Genomic DNA, 17815 nt, shown 5'->3' on the forward strand with positions numbered 1-17815 from the left:
GGAGCCTGTGCTCCGCAAGGGGAGAGGCCACAACAGTGAGAGGCCCGCGTACCGCAAAAAAAAAAAAAAAAGAAAAGAAAGGGGGCAATCCCTTGTTGTGAGTTGCTCTAAAAGGGAGGGGCAGGCTCTCTCTGGACTGATAATTTTCCTGTTTTACTTGGTCAGATTGTTGTTTTTGTTCTTAATTCCTAGGATTTTGGGCTGAGAAACCAAAGTGAGCATTTTGTGTGTGTGTGTGTGTGTGTGTGTGTGTAATGCGTGCACGTGTTTCTGGAGCAGAAACCACATTTAAATCAGAATATAACTAGAATTATAGGAAGCTTTCTATTTTGAAGTAAATTGGCATCATGGAAAATAGAAAGCAATAAATAATCCTTGATCCATATTCCTATCGTAACATAAGTTTTGCTTTAGCCATAATAGAGAGCCTTCTGAGTTGCCCTCAGCCACGTCTCTCCTACTGCTTGCTGGTGACTTGTGCTTTAGCCAGTTTCTTTCCAAGCAACCACAGACTGTTTATTTACTGTAATCAAAATGACAGTGCACTGTTTTCACAACAGAGCGTTGAGAGTTGATTGCCTTTTTCCCTTGGCAACCTGAGGGAACTTGAGGTACAACTTTCATTACTTCAAAATGGTGATGCTTACTTCACATGTTACCTGCACTCCTTTGAGGCTTAAAATACAGAGGATTGAGCTTTATCTAGCCGGGAGCAGGGAAGCTGTAAAATCTGCTCTCAGGTTAGTGCTAGTGGTAAACTCCACTGGAGCACAGACTGATTTAGGTGGGGCTGCAGTTCGGCTGTCACGTGATTCTTCACCAGCCAGAACCCAGCCACCTGAGTGGCCTCTCTGTTCAGCATTTCCCCTAGCTAGATGGTTATAATGCTGTGGAGTCTGATTACCCTGAGGTGGTGCTGCAGAAGATAGTGTAACATAATGGAAAAGCACGCCCTGCCCCATCTTTTTAGAAACAAGGTTTAATGAAAAGATAAGGAAGAGAGGGAGGAAAACAGAAAGAGGGGAATGTACCTGCGATTCAGGTAACCTGTTTTCTAGGCTTATCTTTGACATCACTTGCTGTGACATATTGAACACTCGTCGTGTCTTTGGTGTTGAGTGTCCACATGTGTTATAGAGAGGGAGTGGGGGAAAGTGACTAGTTGATTTGTAGTGCCTCTTTTATCTCAGAAGCGCAGGGACTCTGCACTCAGTGTATTCCAACATTCATCCCTTCTGAGAGACAATGATCTAAGGGTACAGCAGTAGCCTTATACTCTGAACAAAAAGGGTCATTGAATATTGGACTAGTGATGTAACTGGAGTTGGCTGTGTTATACCTATTAAAGTCTGCCTTCATATACAGAATACTTCAGTGAACTATGTGCTTGCTCAAATTTAAACTATGTTTTTTGATGAGTCAACACTATGAATGGCTTGAGAAGAGCATAGCCAGAGAGTTGGTTTCTGAAAATAACTATCCCTTAACTCCTTTCTAGCTTTAGATATTCAATTCTGTATACATGATTTCTTCATGAAATTGGTAATATCAAAAATCTCATGAGAAATTCTATACAAATAATAATTTTTTAAAAAAACGACAAAACTTGAAGTCTAGTTTTCAGTGAAATATGACCAGTCACTAAAGAAACTGAAAATATCATCCCTAGGATCTGAATTCAGGACTCAAGAGAGTCTGTGTTTTTCCTTCAGCCATTTAGCACATCACGGCACCAAAATAAAGCAGGGGCCTGTGTGTACTGCCCTGATTTAGGTGTAGATGTTGCCACTTATTGCAGCGGGAACACACAGTGAAGGGTCTCTGCATGGAAAGGCGGGAGGGATGCTGTTCAGTGCTCAATTCTTTTGAGGCTAAAGGAAAGCCAGAATGCCACAGGTAAGAGAAAATTACATTTGATGCAAAACTTTATTTCTGACAGATTGCAGGAACCAATATGCTAATTAGAGAAAAGGCAGGCATAGCCTATCTGGCCTTTCCCAGGATGGAGGATCTAGCAAGTAAGACCACAGCTAGAGAGGGCAGCAATCATGAGGAGAAAAGTAAGAGCTGAATAGAGAAGATGCTAGGAAGGACAGAACTGGAATTTGTGGCATTTCTACAATGTTCCATGTGTGCAACCTGAACTAACTCCCCAAGGACATGGATAATTTAGGATTCTGATCAAATTGCCTGTGCAAAGTTGAGCACTGAATTCAGTTATTCTTCAAGTGTCTTTCCCCTTTTAAAAAAACTTAATAGACTTTATTTTTGTAGGGCATTTCTAGGTTTACCAAAAAATTGATTAGAAAGTTCACAGGCATATAAAACAAACGTATAGTTACCAAAGGGGAAAGGGGAGGGAGGGATAAATTTAGGAGTTTGCAGACACAAACTACTGTATATAAAATAGATAAACTAACAAAGTCCTACTGTAGGGAACTATATTCAATATCTTGTAATAATCTATAATGGAAAAGAATATGAAAAAATATATATATATGCATTCATACATATATATATAAATGAGTTACTTTGCTCTGCACCAGAAACTAACACAACATTGTAAATCAACTATACTTCAACTTTTAAAAATCATAGAAAAAATAAAATATCTATCGAATGTTGAAAAAAAAAAGTTCAAAGAGTTTCCAAATCAAGTGTGCCTTTTTATGTCTTAGATATTTAGTTTTCAAATTTTTGTTCAGGAAGAAATTAAGAGAATAAATAGAAAATGTTTTGTCATGCATAAAATTCCCCAAATTTAGCTTTCCTGAGGGATATGGATTGTTAGAAAAAATGAGTATTATGGTTAAATTGGTCTCAGAGTGTTGTTTGAAATGTAGCACCATTATTATAGTACATTTAATGGATATTTAAAAGAAATGTGTCTTACAAAGACTCAGGATAATTTTGAGACAGAGTAAACAAATCTAACAAATGTATGAGAGAGCTTGCTATTGTGGTTTCCGTGGCGTATTTTAACTCTTGTGCTAATTTGCATAGAGATCTGCATCATGATTTGGATGTGCTCTGCCACTTTTCATTTACGCCTAAGCATTACCTTTTCCCTTTGCAAAATATACTTAATGCTTTTGAATAACAAGTTGGAATTCTTTTCCCAAAGAATCAAGTTAGTTCTCACAGTTGTCACTGTGTTGGTGGAGGGAATGCTTTAATCAACAGTAAATTTTTTGCTCTCTACACTGACTAATTTAAGGTGATCCTTCATCAAAAAACATTAGTTTTGGTTCAGGCTTTCATTCTTACTAGTATTTTACTGGTTTGTTACTTATATTTTCATTGTAGACTACCAAAGTACTTTGTGTATAAAGCTAGGATGTAATTTTTTTGAAAGTCAGTGATCCAATCCCAGTTTGAGAACTCAAGCACCATTTCATAGACATCATCATAAACTTAGCCTCAAACATAATATAGCATTCCTTCTGTTCACCGTGCAATCACCACCCTCCTGATTCAGAATATGTATATTTTCATCCTAAGATTTAATAGATCTTTCATACATGGTGATAATTGTGGTGACCTGGTTGACAGAATGGTAGAGGTCACGAAGAAAGCATAGTTCGGTAGTAATATTAAAGGATGTTTCTCCAGAGGAAAGACTTTAGGATATAATCTGCTCTGAAGGATGTAGAGGATTGTTTTAGTAGGGGCTACCACAGTCTCTCCCCAGTCGCAGAAAGGACTGTGGGAAATCAACATGGAAAAGCAACTGTGGTGTTAACCCAGCAAATGTCTCCTTAAAGAATTGAAAAGGCAGACTCACCTTAGTAATGGAATTCCTTTTTGGAAACTCAATTAATTATTAATTCCACTTAGCTATTAGGTTAATTCATTTCTTCCTCAGAAATGCCACTTTCTGAAAATACATTTTTAAGTGAATTTTGGCTTTAAAAAATTTGTTGGTTTACATATCTGCTTCTCCTCTAAATCTGCCACAATTGAAGTTTCAATAATTACAAATCAATGTTTTGTTTCCAGCTGAATGACCTGGACATTCAAAGAGTATCTTTCAATGGACACTCTTATTTGATTTTAAGACAATTTTCAAAGGAGCAATTTATAAGGTACAGAATAAAAAGAGGGCAAATCTCTGGCTGTATAAATTGAAGTTAATGGATGCTTATTTTTGAGTGTGCACAATTGTTTATATTGTTAGTTTGCAAAATATACCATAACCAGCAGCTGGGTCAACTTTCAAGTAGAGGTAAGGGTAGGAAATTAACAATTTGAAATATAAAACTGCTTAAACATATAGAATAAATACCACCCTTTTCAACCAAGGGAGAAATGGACACAAATGTATTTTTTGCTATTTTAAGTATTTGCATAGTCTTTTTACTTTACACGCGCCCACTTGTTAGAATTTTGAAATTATTCTGAAAGTCATTTCTCAGTTGTCTTTCATTTCTCTGGCCAAGCTTTCATTAGCTTCTCTTATTTTTCTCTGTCTTCCTTTAGTCAGTTGCTTTTCAAACCTGGATGCATATTTGAACTATGCTTACAGAGCTTTTAAACAAACGTGGACACCTAGGCTTAGCCCCAGAGCATCTAATTGAATTGGCCTAAGATGGAGCCAGCTTTGCTCTTTTTTTAAGCTTCCCAGGTGATTCCAATGTGCAGCCAGAGCTGTGGGCCACTCTCTGAATAAGCTCATCATGTTTTACCTCTTTACATTTTCTCTCAAATGTTTGCATATCTATTCCCCTTCAACTGTTTTTTTTTTCTCCTGTCATTTTTTATTAGGAGGTTTAAAAAATCTGACTTTTTTCATTTTTCATTTTGCTTTTTCTTTCTGATTTCCATAACGGCCAAGAAGTTCTCATTCTAGGCATATGTATTTGATTTTTATTCTTATCTAATACTACCAAGTTTCATATCAATGAAAGAGAATGCGATATATTTGTGAATGATACTTTTGTCTGTTCTTCCAATGCTAATATAATAATATACTTTAATTTTTGCTATAGGTATATAAAGATTGATAACAGAGCCCAATAAAGTTGTTGAAAAATAATATTAAGAATGGATTTACTTGAACTGTAATCAGTATTGGCTATGATTAAAGATAGTTTAATAAGATATTTTAAAACTTTGAGACCATGTGGACTCAAGGACATATAAATATCCTATTAATAATATTTTTATCTTTTCACAGCTAAAGGATGTGTTTGCCCTACAAACTTCAGTCATTTCAGAACAGTGCAGAAATGGGAATATCACATACCTCATCAAATAGCATATCAGTAACAAGATATCCACAGCAAGGGGAGAATTAATAGCAACAAAAAAGGGGAGAAAAAAGATCTATGAAGACAATTAAAGCTCAGTGATGTAATTAGCAGCAGTATAAACAGAAATGTGGGAGGGAATATGTAGAACATTCAAGGATTTGAAATGAAACAGATAGAAAAATGGTGGTGGGCAGTTGGTTGAGCCTAGAGGAGCAGACAGGAAATCTGAGTGCTAGTGTAGCAGTTCCTCCAAATACAGTCAAGCCATTTCCTCTCCATGAAGTTTATTTTCCTGCATTGGTAAAACTTCTGGTTGGATTGGCAAAAGGAAAAAATACCTGGCCAAAAATCCCTTGGCCATATCCTGCCTGTAGATATGCTTTGTTGAATCTATCCAGTATTGTAAATAATTTGAAAGAGATGACAACATTTAACAAGAGGGAAGTTTCTCATAAAAATCTAGATTTTAAACTTCATTGGGAAAATCATTTGATTCAACAGTCTCCTATCCCCTCTTTAGAAAGCACATGGGCTATGGAGTTCCTTTGTCCCAGCCTGACTAGCTTTACTCATTTTTCTTACCTGCTTTGCACATGTAGGAATTTGGGCTTATTTCTTGGAGAATTTATTCTTAAGGTTATGTCCAACCATGATATAAGTTCCATGAAAAGAAATTGCTTAGAATACTTTGTTTAGTCTACAGCCATACCACCCTGAATTCTCCTGATCTCATCAGAATACTTTGTTTGGGTACAGCAAAAGTAACCTATAAAGAGAAAAATAAATGTCACAAGCAAAAACATCAAGGACAAAGAAAAGCTAACACACAGGTTATCAGTTCTCAAATAGAGGCTTGAGCCCATAAAACGTGTCCTGTTAATAAGCTCTGTGCAAGAATATTTGGGGTTCTGGTTCAGAAGCACAAGGTCACTTAACAAGAACTGGGATTTAATGAATTATTCCAGTTCAAGCTCTTGGAAAAAGAAAAGGACAAAATGTTCTGTACAACCCAAGTAAGAATAAAGTATCTTCTGAATATTAGGAGATTAAAATTCCCAAAAGTTAGCTTCTTGGCAGAAAATGGCCGAAGTTATTTAAAGAGTGACTTCCCATCTTTGAAATCACCCATTGAATAAAACAATATTAAACCACTGTTTAAAAATTTAAGGACCATCATTTCTTTCACTTTCCTCCAGCTCAGAGCTTAATCACATGCAGGGCTCCCTATATGCAGTCTCCAAAAGGATGAAAACCTAATTCAGTTATTACAGAAATAACTCCAGACTTTTAAAAGGTTTCTCTGAACTAAAACAACCCCTGAGAATTCCCTAATACAACCACCTAGCATATGTTATATGCACTGTATTTGTGTTTAATATTTATATTTAATTTGTAAGCATGCTTATAAGTTACTTTGCCGCTGTTCTCTATTCATATATACTGGGCAGAAATTTCTTTAATATTCTCTCTATAAGGTTCTTTATCATTTCAAACCGTGGAAAAAAGAGGTGTAGTATTATAAGAATCACTCAGTAAATACGTATTAAAACTTGTTATCCACCTGAGTAGATATGCATATAAATTTTAAAGAACTCTTCTGTTGTGGCTAATTATATGTCTGAATGTAGATTCAAATTTCAGATATCCAAAGAGCTGATGCACATCAGGCAGTTCACAGAGCAAAGCACATCTTTGCTTAGCAAGAGAGCAAGATTTTCTTCATTAACTTAAAGTAAAATTAACAGAAAATTAACATTATTCTGCTCTTAAATCTACGCTTCTTATATCCCATTAAAATGCATCCAAAGAATGTGCTAACTTCACCCCAGTGTGAAAAATATTATCAGGTAAAGCTAAACTGAAAAGGCAGCTTCCTAATCAAAGATAAATAGGTGAGCTTGCAACCCAAGGGACAATAAAATTGGCTTTTATCCTTCCCAAATTTTATAATTACCTCAAAGAACAATCTACCTCAAGAACTAGTAGTTTGGATACTAGGTTCTACACTGAATTGCCATTAAAGGTGTTTATGGGTAAAATTTAAGTGGAAGTAAAGATAATTTAAGATTGAAGTTAATAAAAATTTAAAAACGGATCCCCAGTACAGAAGTGTACTGTTAATATCTTAAATTATATCTCAGGGGTAGGTGGGTAAGTTAATCCTCACAGTTTTTGAAAACTGGTAAAATAACCATTAATATTAAGGTGGAATGAATATTTTTAGATGACAAATTAAACATTAATTCCCAGCCTTCAGTGAGTTCACAGTGTTCCTATACATGAGTGATGATGAGAAAAAAGTAATCTGCACACCCACCCATGCAAAGAAATTTCACTATCTAGTCACATGTTCATTCCTTGGTGAAAAAACGTATTTGTTTTTATATGCCTACACTCATGGGTGCTTTCATTTAACCCCTAAAAATAAGGAATCAGAAGAGCTGGGAGTGAGCCAGAGTCAGGGAGATGGACTAGTTACAAATTCCAAGCGGAGCATTGTCTAATTGAGAAAACTTCCGCTCATGTCTTTAAGACTCTCAAACTCAAGGCCATCTCAGATCTATCTAATCATGAGCCCATTAAGTCATCTTGCCTACCATGAAGATGAAACTGACAGCACAGTTATTTGAGTCAGTTTAAAGAGGCCCAGGGTGGTTGAAGGGAAGGCTTAGGAGGCCTGGGGTGCTGAAAGGACATCCCAGCTCTAGCTCCCCAAGATCCCAGTAGCACACAGCTGTCAAGAGCACGAAGCTGTATGTAGAGAAACCCTTTGGAGGGAAGCAGGGATTTTGCCGTATGTCAACAATTTCATCAGGCACAATTTGACTTTCCGCCTCTCATTGGACCATCAATATGATTTAAGCAGTAGACAGTTTGTGAGTTGATCGCATAGCCAACACATGCAATCATTTCTGGGATTCAGGTGCTGTAATTTGATGGTCATAGTAGAAATTATTTGGCATATAAATGTGGTTCTTGGTGAAATCTAGATTTTCTCTGAATCTTCACAAAGCCTTTTGTCTAATAGGTGTATCTATTAAGGTACAAGTGAAATAAAGTCTTTTGCCTCTATTTTTGTTAAAAAGAAGCAAGCCTTTGAAGTGGGGTCCATGATAATATATCATTGGGCAAAAGAGTAGTCTTCTAGAAGGTATTATGAGAGTTCTATAAACAATCCAGGAAATGGCCAGATGTTAACACTAATTGATATTATTATAGGGAACACATTTTTTGTTGTTGTTTCAGCAAGGGCATGCTTCCAGGATGAGAATTATTCCCTTTTCAACTACAGAATTTCTTGGCAGTTTCACTCTATTCTTCCTGTTGTGGTGGAAGATATATTACCATCACCAGTATTAAAATGATATCTGTTCCTTTTGTCAGGGGTTGGGGAACAGGGGAGGAGGGGGGGGGTGGGCATTTAATCATGTCCCAGGATATATAATAAACACTGGACAGACAATATTTATTTATACAATCCTGCAACATAGGCATCATCATTCCTATTTTATAGGTGATATAATAGAGGCTCAGAAAGTTTCAATCTTTGTCAGTTAATAGTGGAGCTAGGACTTATCCTGCCAGCCCTTTCTCTTAACCACTTCTCCATGTTGCTTTCTGGTTGTTTCCACCACAGAGAACCTGGCCAAGGACCTTTAAAACCTCTCTATTTCTCTGTCCTCATGTTTAGCACACCATTAACGGTAACAAACAACTCAGTAAAAGTCAAAGATGCATCAGATTACAGTTAAGTGGAGAAATAAATTGGTGAAAATCCAGATAGATTAGAATCATAGAATTTTAAGAATGAAAAGTATCCTTATATATCCTTGATTCCAATTCCCATCTTTTACAGGTATCTCTTCTGAGGTGACAAAGCTTATTAGTAGCAGAACTTGCATCAGAAATCAAGACTTCCAGCTCAGTGTCCAACCTATTTTTCTCTGTCACACCAATAAACTATAGTTATTATTCTTGACCTTAGAAGTGAAGTAAGTCACTATTAGTTCTTTAAAAGAATAAGATACCAAACTTATTTGATGTATCATTTAATAAAAACAGGTTTGATTTCTAAAAATTTTCAAAGAGCACATTTAGTGAAGAACTCTGTATGCATTTGTTCTTCACATTGTGACTACATACACAGACAAAAATTAAGAGATTCTTGCAACTATACCGATAAAAATATCGCTAATAATCAGGGCCAAAATATAAGCATCCATTCATAAATGTAAAACAGTTCTGAAAGACCAGCTCTGGTGTTTACACAGAATAAAGTTATATTCAGTCACCTATAAAGAAACATGGAGTGTACACTATGCTCAAGCCAATTAGCATCCATTTCTGGGAACCCTTTTCAAAGACACAGTTTTCTTTATATCCTATGGTAGGAGATCTCCTGAAATACATAAAACCTAGGGCTTTTCTCTGAGGCAACTGCTATTTTGTAACATTTTTAGCGGGAGTATTATTGCTACCCATGGTAAAATCTTAGGTGAGAAATCAATATTTTTCCATATCATTAGAGATTACAGTTGCTTTTAAAGCTGAGGCCTCAAGTTCTGTTTTTAGGCTGATTTGACCAGTACTGACTAGAAACCCAGGTTGAAATCAGAGGTCTTTATTCCACACAGGGCACTCACTACTTGGACTGATTGTGATGAAATGTTTTCATGCAAATTCCTGTAAGCACGTATGCCTTTATCTTTGTCCTCATATGCTACATTACACCACCTGTTGTATTTTTTAAAAAGCTTTATGATTTTTAAAACTCTTCTTTAGATTAATACCTGTAGATTTTCTGCCAATAATTTGCTGTTCTAACTATGTGATTGCTAATTGAGCAAAACATTTATGATTATTCTATAAGGTATTTTAAAGAAAACTATAGAAAATACAGATTATAGATAAAGTAAGTAATTGGTTTTTGTCCAAGTGCTCTCCCTGATAATTAGTAATAATGAAAATAACCAGGTATTAAATACACACAGAAAAAATACAGAAATATATGAAGCTTATGAGACAACTCACAGAAGGTACAATACCCTTTACATCAATAAATAGAATGGTAAATATTTAATATAAAATGTATATATTAAAATAAAGAAACAACACATACTGGAGTATATTATAGGGATCATTTTATTACTAGAAGGTTAAATCTCATTTTAATGATTGGTATTGGTGAGAATAGATTATTTTAGAGACAAATGATAATGTTTTTCAAACAGCTGTATACCTCTATATTATCACTCCTTATACGCATGGCCTCTCTAAAGCTGTTAAAAAAAAAGACCAAAGCACGAGAATGACAGTTCCAATTTCACTACACATTTATGTTTTTAAAATATTTGGCACACTGGACATTTAAATAGATAAGGTACAGCCACAAAATCAATTAGGCTAGCTCTGTGTAATAAAAAAATATTTTCTCTGACTACAATGAATCATAAGCATCTACATGTTTCAAAAATACAAGCTCAGTAGTGCCTAGTCTGTACCATAAGTCACCATTTCTAGACAGAGGCTCTGTTTCCTTTGAGATAAAGGAATAGTAAGCAGTTTACACATCAGATGATGCCTTTGGTTCCTGTAATTTACATTAAAACAACATTAGGTTAAAAATAGCAGCATGAAGATAATTTTAAAATAAGAAAAATGATCTGGTGGCTAGATTCTATGGTTCAGATAATTAAATGTTTTGCCAGCTTACCTGATAAAACAGAGCCTTATGGATCACAGCATAACAAAGCCCGCATCCAAGATGGTTAGAGTATAATGAGCCTCCTGCAGTTGTTCAGATTTTTGGCCACAGAGGTTTACATATTAACTATAATTTTTTTTTCTTTGCTTTCTCTGTGGACAAGAAAACAAAGAGACCTTTCCAGAATCCTCTCTGCTTATGCCTCCGCTTCCTGTTCTGAGATTCACTCTGTGGTACCCAACATATATCAGAAAACAGCTTTGAGGAGAAAAAAAAAAAAAAAGCCAACAGCACTCAACATGGTACCGCCATCTACTGGCAGACACATAAAATTGAACAAAAGGAAAAACATCCCCATTATTTTTTATCATAAGGTAAAATGTAACCTATCCCCTGCATATGAGTATGTACAAAAATATTCTTTTGCATACTAAATTACCTGAGTATGCACATTTTCTAATATTGTATATTTTTCTAAATTTTATAAGTTTACAAAGTTGATTCAGCCATAAATGACTAAATTAAAAACCCTCCAAATTTCTGTTTGAAAATTAGGTTTTTAGATTACCTTACACCTTACATATAGAGTTTTGTAAAATATCTCTTTTGGCCTGCTCTAGCCTTCTGAAAACTTTTATCTTTGCACAGGATGAATTCTTTTCTGAGTGAGTAATCTGACTCCTTACAGAACAGTGTAAAATTGGTAGTCATTTTGTATTGCTTTTTGGTAAAACATTTACGAGAAATAATATCTGGGAAAGTATTTTAAGCTTAAGTGAGGCCTATGTAATTTAGATTTATGGATTATTTGGTCTGTATATGACACAAGGAACAGGTGAAATTCATCTTACATAAGATAATTCAATCAAAGGTTATATACTATTATATCTATGTAGTTAAAACACTTAAGAAAACATGGCTTATAAGAATATTGAAGCACACAATACATAAGCAAAATGAAAATGATTTTATCAGTGTATTAAAAGATTTCTTAACTGTAAGTGCTATTCATTTCATTTGACTATTCAATTTACTTTAGAGAAAACAACTATAATTGTATTCGTTTATCATTAATTAATTAAATATGTTCATATTGATGGAGCACCTTAGTATATGTCAGGCACTATATTAGCTTTGAAAAGACAAAGATAAAAACACACAGTGCCTGTCACGAAGGATCTTACGTATAATGAAAAGAGAAATATAGCAGGTACCGTATTTTTATGCCATGTGCTCAAGGAGTGTTATTTACTTAGCTTTTAAATTCTAGCCCCCATTTTGCCTAATGGCAGGAAAATAAATCCTGTCAATTCCAGGTGGACTGAGTCACTTGAGGCTTTCTCCAGTGATTTCAGGTTTATACTCTTCTCACGGGGACTGATCTCAGTCCGGGAATATATATGGAGAAAAGCAGAGTTTGATCCCCAGCCTCCCACTTTCCATGTGGGCATCCAGTGAGGGGTAGAATCCTGTCTGATCCCTGGGCATCACCATTCCTCCACGCAGACATCTACCAATGTTCCTTCATTCCTGTTTGGCCCCAGAAACACCATCAATTCAGTTTTGCATGGCAGCATCCCCTCTTCATGACCATTAGTTACCTCAGGTTTTGTCAGCTCTTTCTCTCAGGTAACTTTTGTTCCTGTGCTTAGGGGAAGAGGGAAAACAAGCAAGTAGCGACTTTCCAGAGTCACTCTGGGCTGCAATTGGCTGATGGAAGTCCCATGTCCCAGGCACCCTACACGGCCATCTCGGTTCTCCTGTTTCCATTCCAGCATAATGTGTTCTGTGGGCTTCAGACAAATGAGGCACAATCCCTGCTACATTCGAATATTTCAACTTCTTATCTTTCTGCCTTTTTAGCTACTACTGAGCAGGCAATCTATGTAGGGGCCCCTTATTAGAGACCCCAGTTGGGTTGGGTTCCCTTGCTTCTTCACAAGCTTCCATTCCAGCACCCAAAGAGTTTAGCTTGGCTCTCTTCCTTTTGTGCCAGTAGTAAACTGGATCCACAAGTTTTCCTCTGAAATCTTTCCTGTCTTATACATAACATGTTAGTTTGCTTGGGCTGCTATAAGTATCACACTGGGTAGCTCAGACCAACAGAAATTTATTGTCTCACAGTCCTGGAGGTTAGAAGTCCTAAATCGAGGTGTCGTCAGGGTCATGCTCCTTCTGAAAACTGTAGGGATCCTCCCTTGTATCTTTCAAGCTTCTGGTAGCCCAGACATTCCTTGTGACAATATAACTCCAATCTCTGTCTCTGGTCTTTCCGTAGTGTTCTCCCTGCATCTCTTCACATTGTCTTCCCTCTGTGCACACCTGTCTCTGTGTCCAAATTTCTCCTTTTTATAATGACACAAGTCATTTTGGATTAGGGTTGACCCTAATGACTTCATTTTAACTTGCTCACCTATATAAAGACCTTATTTCCAAATAAGGGCATATTTTGAGTCACTGGAGATTAGGATTTCAACATATTTCTTTTCTGAAGGTGTGTGGAAACAATTGAACTCATAACACTTAGATTAAGACGTTTTATTATTTATTTATTTATTTTAACATCTTTATCGGAGTATAATTCCTTTACAATGGTGTGTTAGTTTCTTTTTTTATAACAAAGTGAATCAGTTATACATATACATATATCCCCATATCTCTTCCCTCTTGCGTCTCCCTCCCTCCCACCCTCCCTATCCCACTCCTCTAGGTGGTCACAAAGCACTGAGCTGATCTCCCTGTGCTATGTGGCTGCTTCCCACTAGTTATCGATTTTACATTTGGTAGTGTATATATGTCCATGTCATTCTCTCACTTTGTCCCAGCTTACCCTTCCCCCTCCCCGTATCTTCAGTCCATTCTCTAGTAGGTCAGCCTCTTTATTCCCGTCTTGCCCCTAAGTTCTTCATGACCATTTATTTTTGTGTTTTAGATTCCATATATGTGTTAGCATACGGTATTTGTTTTTCTCTTTCTGACTTACTTCACTCTGTATGACAGACTCTAGGTCCATCCACCTCACTACAAATAACTCAATTTCATTTCCTTTAATGGCTGAGTAATATTCCATTGTATATATGGGCCACATCTTCTTTATAAATTCATCTATTGATGGACACTTAGGTTGTTTCCATGTCCTGGCTATTGTAAGTAGAGCTGCATTTATGATTTCCTTTGCTCTGCAAAAACTTTTAAGTTTCATTAGGTCCCATTTGTTTATTTTTGTTTTTACTTCTATTCCTCTAGGAGGTGGGTCAAAAAGGATCTTGCTGTGATTTATGTCATAGAATGTTCTGCCTATGTTTTCCTCTGAAAGTTTGATAGTATCTAGCCTTACATTTAGGTCTTTAATCCATTTTGAGTTTATTTTTGTGCATGGTGTTAGGGAGTGTTCTAATTTCATTCTTTTACAGGTAGCTGTCCAGTTTTCCCAGCACCACTTATTGAAGAGGCTGTCTTTTCTCCACTGTATATCCTTGCCTCCTTTATCAAAGATAAGGTGACCATATGTGCGTGGGTTTATCTCTTGGCTTTCTATCCTGTTCCATTGATCAATATTTCTGTTTTGGGGCCAGTACCATCCTGTCTTGATTACTGTAGCTTTGTAGTGTAGTCTGAAGTCAGGGAGCCTGATTCCTCCATTTCCGTTTTCCATTCTCAACATTTCTTTGGCTATTTGGGGTCTTTTTTGTGTCCATACAAATTGTGCAATTTTTTGTTCTAGTTCTGTGAAAAATGCCATTGGTAGTTTGATAGGGATTGCATTGAATCTGTAGATTGCTTTGGGTAGTATAGTCATTTTCACAATGTTGATTCTTCCAATCCAAGAACATGGTATATATCTCCATCTGTTTGTATCATCTTTAAGTTCTTTCATCAGTGTCTTATAGTTTCCTGCATACAGGTCTTTTGTCTCCTTAGGTAGGTTTATTCCTAGGTATTTTATTCTTTTTGTTGCATGGTAAATGGGAGTGTTTCCTTAATTCCTCTTTCAGGTTTTTCATCATTAGTGTATAGGAATGCAAGAGATTTCTGTGCATTAGTTTTGTATCCTGCTACTCTAACACATTCATTGGTTAGCTCTAGTAGTTTTCTGGTAGCATCTTTAGGATTCACTATGTATAGTATCATGTCATCTGAAAACAGTGACAGCTTTACTTCTTTTCCGATTTGGATTCCTTTTATTTCTTTTTCTTCTCTGATTGCTGTGGCTAAAACTTCCAAAAGTATGTTGCATAATAGTGGTGAGAGTGGGCAACCTTGTCTTGTTTCTGATCTTAGTGGAAATGGTTTCAGCTTTTCACCATTGAGGACAATGTTGGCTGTGGGCTTGTCATATATGACCTTTATTACGTTGAGGTAAGTTCCCTCTATGCCTACTTTCTGGAGGGTTTTTTTAATCATAAATGGGTGTTTCTTTGTTCTGAAAGAAAATAATGAAATACTTTCATCTGGTCCATCTTTTTTTCTTTATAATGTCTCTAAAAGTTGAGAAGTGTAGATATTTTTCACATCTTTTAGCTGAGATAAATTGGTACAGAAAGACAAAAATTACATGGTGGTAAAAATTGGTCTAAAAAACAGGATTATTGTCAGTTTCAAGTCTACTAAGTAGACAATGTGATTTTATATCAAGGACTCAAATATTCCAGATATAACAGCTGTCAAAATATTACTTAAGTGTGCTTCAGTTCAGGAATATTAAAATATTTTTATCCTTATTATAAAAAAATAATGCAGTAAAAAATTCTCCATTTCCAGGTGGTTTCCAAATACAGATTACCCTCCATGTTGTCGCTATACAGCTATGTAATTACAATTTTCTAAAAGCACCTTGGGCCACTATGCCATTTTAATTGTTATTCCCTCAGCTTGAAATTACTTTCCATTATTGCTTTCTTCATACCCATTTCCCTTCCAACACCTGCCCAGTTGCTATTTATTCTTGAAGACTCAGTTAGGATAATGAACTTGATATCCTGCTCTGCTCTCCCCATAAATGACTTATATACCCTCCTCTGCATTCCCCAGATTATGGGTAGCACTATATTATATGGTGGTACTATATTATGTCATATTACATGGTAGTATTTTTCATACTACACTATCAATTTTGCCTTATTTGTTTCCAATCATCCTCTTCAGCACTGTCCTAAACAGACTATGAGTTCCTTGAGAGCAAGTACTCTACTTTTTTATATCCTTTTCTTTGTTACTTAATGCCTGGCAGGGAGTAGGTATTCAATAAGTATCTGTTATGCATAGGATAGTATTGTGTCACTATGTATAAACTGGTGTATCATTTACCTCTTTCATTTAGAAAGCCAGTAATGAGAAAAGCTTTGCCATCTAATACCAGAGTTAGAACAAGAATCTACTCTATTTTTAGAGGGTAAGCAAATTTACTTCACCTCACCAATAGTAATAACTTGTAGGAACCCATACTTTAAGTGCAAAGTATTAACTATAACCTTTCAGTATTACCTTTCATACTGCTGTACCCATTGTCAGAAGTGAGAATGTGTCATCCATTCAGATGACTAAATATTCTTAAATGCTTGTAAGTGCCCATTATTTACCAGGGGATTTCATTGGGAAAGGACAGGTGTGAAGCAGATAAGGTCAGGTATTGGAGATATGCTCTGCTTCTCTCAGGAAAGATCGCTGGATAATCTGTTTAACCATATGCACACATGCTTTCTGCTCTAGGGCTTTGTGACTAAGCAACAGACCTTTTTTTTCCTACACAAACTTGTTAGTGTGACACTGTCAGACTATGGGATCCCCTAAGCTAAAGGGAAAAAATACATTGTTGTTTTTTCCATGAGACCTTAGCATCTGTTGCTAATTGTAAGCAAGCAGTGAGACAATTCACTTATACAGTTTCTCATTCTATCTTCTAAAATTTGGTACATGCGAGTGATTATGTCCCAGTCGATGCAGGATTAGGTTAAAATAAGAAGAATTACATTTTTCATTTAATATACTATTAATATACTATTTTTTTATTTTTTGAAAATATTTACTTGAACTTACATTAAAATTTTGCTGTTTGTTTAGCATTATTTAATGCTAACACAATAAGATAGGAAACATGAGTAGACTACATGTGTAAGTCTAGAGGGTGTAATCCTTTATAAGCTTGTTTTGTAAGCTATATTTTTATTTAGTTTATCGATTTTAAGAAGTGAATTTAGCTGAAAAAAAACTCCTAGCAGTTTGAAAGTTCACTTTATTAGTGGAGAAAAGAAACTAGAATTATTTTTTAGTCAAACTAATCACAATTGAAATTATTGTGTTTATATTTCAGAAAATAACTAAGTTTACAAAGATAAATAGGTTAATGAAACTTTCCAATGTGCTTTGGGCAGAAAGAAGCGTCATTGAAAACAATGTGAAGGTCAGGGGGTGTGGGAGGAATTGGGAGATGTTGATGAGGGAGAAACTGCAAAGGAAGCAAGGGGCTGCATTCTTAAGGTACTCCATCTACTAGAAAGAAGCCAAGAGGAAAGGCAGGGAGAAAAATGGCGTGTTATTGTTGTAAGTCTGGGATAAAGATGATGATATGCATAAATCAGTGGAAGTGGAGATAGATAAAAGTATACAGATTTGAAATATATTATAAAACTTACGTTGTATATATGAATTTTAGTCTATATGCAGGTGTATGAAAACTTAGATTGATAGTAATTTCAACTTCAGTAAGTAATTACTAGGGCACCTCCACTCATCATATCAAAGTTCCAGACTCTTGTATAGGATCAAGGCAGAAGGTAGAGGTGAAGAGTTCAAGGATTCATTTATTCAACAATATTACTGAGCATCTACTGTTTGCCAGGAAATGTTCTTGGTGCTTGAA

At 35.8% G+C, this 17815-nt stretch overlaps 1 protein-coding gene across 8 annotated transcripts in view; it reads right to left on the bottom strand.

Moving 5' to 3' along the window:
- The window catches only part of LOC131750102 (sodium channel protein type 3 subunit alpha), a 108989-nt gene extending 97776 nt beyond the window's left edge, over window positions 1–11213 (bottom strand). For 6 of the 8 annotated variants that reach the window (XM_059052439.2, XM_067026218.1, XM_067026216.1 and 3 more), the window contains exons 1-2: window positions 10966–11190; window positions 5835–6018 (exon numbers count right to left, since the gene is read on the bottom strand). The gene's annotated coding sequence lies outside the window, so the exon portion shown is untranslated. Of the gene's footprint in view, window positions 1–5834; window positions 6019–10965 lie in introns of all 8 variants that reach the window. The other 2 variants (XM_067026217.1, XM_059052431.2) reach the window with 1 other exon arrangement.
- Between the last annotated feature and the right edge of the window lie 6602 nt (window positions 11214–17815).

This window comes from Kogia breviceps, chromosome 2 (genome assembly GCF_026419965.1).
Source record: "Kogia breviceps isolate mKogBre1 chromosome 2, mKogBre1 haplotype 1, whole genome shotgun sequence".
NCBI lineage: Eukaryota > Metazoa > Chordata > Mammalia > Artiodactyla > Physeteridae > Kogia > Kogia breviceps.